At 34.2% G+C, this 3,538-nt stretch overlaps 1 protein-coding gene across 1 annotated transcript in view; it reads right to left on the bottom strand.

The window, feature by feature from the left end:
* Positions 1-675: 675 nt before the first annotated feature.
* LOC107679194 (AN1-type zinc finger protein 3-like) overlaps positions 676-3,538 on the bottom strand; it is a 31,172-nt gene continuing 28,309 nt past the window's right edge. The window contains exon 8 of the transcript XR_001633016.1: positions 676-690. The gene's annotated coding sequence lies outside the window, so the exon portion shown is untranslated. The remainder of the gene's footprint in view (positions 691-3,538) is intronic.

Below are 3,538 nucleotides of genomic sequence, written 5' to 3'. Positions count from 1 at the left end.
ACATTGATAATTCTAATAATAAATCAGCATATTAGAATGATTTCTGAAGGATCATGTGACACTTTATACTGGAGTAATGGCTGATGGAAATTCAGCTTTGCATCACAGAAATAACTTATATTTTAAAGGATATTAAAATAGAAACCATTATTTATGGTATACCATTATATATATATATTAGTCAACATTTTTTATTTTTTATCATTTTCTTATTTAGAGTTGGAATACTAAAAGAACAAAACTAAAACATAATAAAATCTATATAGATATATATAAAAAAAACTAATACAAATGATAAAAACACACAAGATTACAAAAATAAAATAATCTAATAATAATCTAATTTTTAATAATAATCTGAAATGAAAAATATGAAAACTGCTGAACTCACAACTAAAAACTCAAAAAGGAAGTGCAAGACAGCACTAAAGGTCATGTGTGTCAGGTCACCACATCTCACTGACACGACTCTCGTCTTTGAGCACCAAACACTCATCATTCCTTTATCCAGCTGAACTTCTCTCTTCACTACTATTGTTCATCTGAGATGAATGCCTTCACTTATCTGTTTTATCCCTTCCAGCACCGATGTGTCATTAAATATTTATCCATTTTATTGGTTTATCTCTGAGCTGTCCACGAGTAATCCTCAGTGGAAAGGGCATGACAGAAACGGAGAGAGAGAGAGAGCTCAGATGATAGTAGGGAGAAGAACAGAGAGACTTGCAAAAGACCTCCTCACAGCGTCTGTAAAGTGGCTGTTTTTGAGCTGTTCATAATACAGTGACTCAGAAACCTCACAGCCCACCGTCACACACCTGCCGAGAGCCACAACGTTATTCCCTTTGAATAATTCTAGATAGAAAAACATTATTTTTAATTGGTAACCGGATTGTCATTTACTCTAATGCTTAAACGTTTACGATTTCGGTTTTAAATGAATGCTGTTCCTTTGAACTTTCTATTAATCAAAGAAGCCTTAAACTCCTGAAATTCCACAAAAATGTGAAGCAGCACAACTAAATGTATTAGAGCAGCATATTAGAATGATTTCTGAAAGCTTATATGACACTGAAGACCGGAGTAATGATGCTGACATGTTCAGCTTTGAATCACAGAAATAAATTACTTTTTAAAATATGTTCGAATAGTAAAAAGTTGTTTAAAATTGTAATAATATTTTAACTTTTTTTTTTTTACAAATATATGCAGCCTAGGAGCATAAAAGACTTATTTTAAAAACATTAAATAAATAATCTTACCAACCCCAGATTACTGAATGGTAGTGTAGATGATGCACAAAAACTGTAAAATTATAGGCCTATGAAATAAATGGAGATAGTTACTAAACATCACAAAAGACAGTAGTGTGTGCGTGTTTGTGCATGTGCTTATAAATAGAATAATCATCCATCGATCATCCTGAACAAATTGTTCTGTCTCAAGAAAACTATTTATTTTTTGAAAATCTCAGGTTTTATTTTAATATATATTTGCAGTTTTTTTTTTTTTTTTTTACTTTTCACTGAAATTCAGGTGAATAAATATAGCTTAAACCATCTGTTATTTTTATTTATTTTTTTTTTCTAAAAATGAACATTATGAATTAATTAATTACAGTGTAATTAATTCATTCATAATGTTCATGAATGTTCGTGAATTACACAATCTATAAATTACACAATATTTTAACCATCAAGCATCAAAACAATAGAAATTGAATACGGCTTTACATTTTTTCATTCTTTAGAATGTGTCCTTATGTATCTATGTATGTATTTATTTATTTATCAAAAATATTTCATATACCAAAAAATCTTGTCAGGCATATCAAGAATCATTAGATGTCTTGCCTGTAATGCCTGATAAAGCAGCGTTTGTGAGCGCAGTGCTGCTTTGTGTACAGAGTTACCAGGGAAACAGCTATTTTACCGCTCCAAAAGCGGTACCTAGTGGCAAACAATGAATTTGCATTTTCATTCAGACCAACCTGAAAAGACCAACAAGTGGGCGGGCAAAATGCTAATGTTTCATGTTGACGTCAACATGAAACGGCTTGGGATTCGTTTTAAAAACGACTCGTTTCAATGATTCAGAGTCGACTCTTTCTTTTGAGAGACAATAACTTTATACACGGTGCACTTTCAGATTTAAAACTTTGCAAGATGTTTTCATTCACTTAGAGCTGTGTTACACACTGCATGAAAGGTCATTTTCAAAAATCTATAATAGGGGCAATTTAAAAGACTCCATTTAAGGATCACAATGCAGCCCATAAAGATTCATTAATTGTCATTTTAAATCTTTACATATCTTTGCCACTGTCCTTCAAACCACTAGGCCTTATCCATTTATCAGCAAGAAGTTTTTAATCACTTAAAATATAATAAAATTAGTATGATCACTTGGTATATATTTTTATAAGTAGGGCCTACAGATCAGAATAAGTATGCTGTTTCATTTTTAACATCTGCTGAATTAGGATGGAATAATATTTCACCCATATTTTGACATTTTATTTTCACAAAAGTTACTTGAATCATTATAATACATATCATAGATTAAGTGGCAGGAATGGTATTGAATACATGCAAAGAGCAGAAGATAAAGAAAGATACGAGAGAGGTCACTGTCGACACTAAAACCCTAAGATTGATTGTTCATTTAAGACTCGGAGTGAACAAAGTGTGTATTAACAAGAGATGTAATTTCAGCTCGACTCTTAGAGATAATGAACGCAAATCACATCAGACACCCTGCCGTCTCTCCTACCTCATCCTCCACACAGATATCTGACTAATATGACAGTAAATAAGGACATCCACTGCTGGCCATCTTAATTTGATTAGGAAAACATCCTCATACACACATAAGGCCTACAAGCGCACACACACTCACTCCATTAATCCAGTGGTAATTTGCTTTCACTTGCTATCAGCCAGAACAAATCGTTCTGTCTCAGGAAAGCATTTGCAAGAAGTGCAAGAGAAACATGAGGCTAATTGGGGAAGAACAGCATTAGGAATAGGGCCTGGATTACAGCCGCATGACTGGTGTTGTGCCGAATTCTGAACCCCTGCCAGATTATGCACCCCCTAGTATTGGTAGGTTTAGGAGAAGGTGTGGGGGAGGGGTTAGGATTAGGCAATCAGTAAATGACTTCATGGAGGGGGTGCATAATCTCAGGGGTGCAGAATTCGGCACAACACCGGCCAACCGCTGGCCGTCAGAGGATCAGGGTTTGAGTGGATTACAAGTGGACAAATCCGCTACAGTACTACAATATCCTATCAAGATAAGACTACAACTGGCTCTGTGATGGGGACTGACGGCCAGTCTGAGCCCTCACATAATACAATATACAGTACCGCCGCTCCCTATAAGCAGAGTATGCAGTTTGCGTAGGGCACCAACTTCCAGGGGGGCACCATCGCAGTTACTCAAACAAATTTAAAAAATCGTTCGTTCTATATTAATAGTAACATATACACATACATAAATAAAAATCTAAACATGAACATATATGTATATATATATA

Source organism: Sinocyclocheilus anshuiensis, unplaced genomic scaffold, assembly GCF_001515605.1.
Source record: "Sinocyclocheilus anshuiensis isolate Anshui unplaced genomic scaffold, SAMN03320099.WGS_v1.1 scaffold300, whole genome shotgun sequence".
Classification (NCBI taxonomy): domain Eukaryota; kingdom Metazoa; phylum Chordata; class Actinopteri; order Cypriniformes; family Cyprinidae; genus Sinocyclocheilus; species Sinocyclocheilus anshuiensis.
This window is presented reverse-complemented; position numbering and strand designations above follow the sequence as displayed.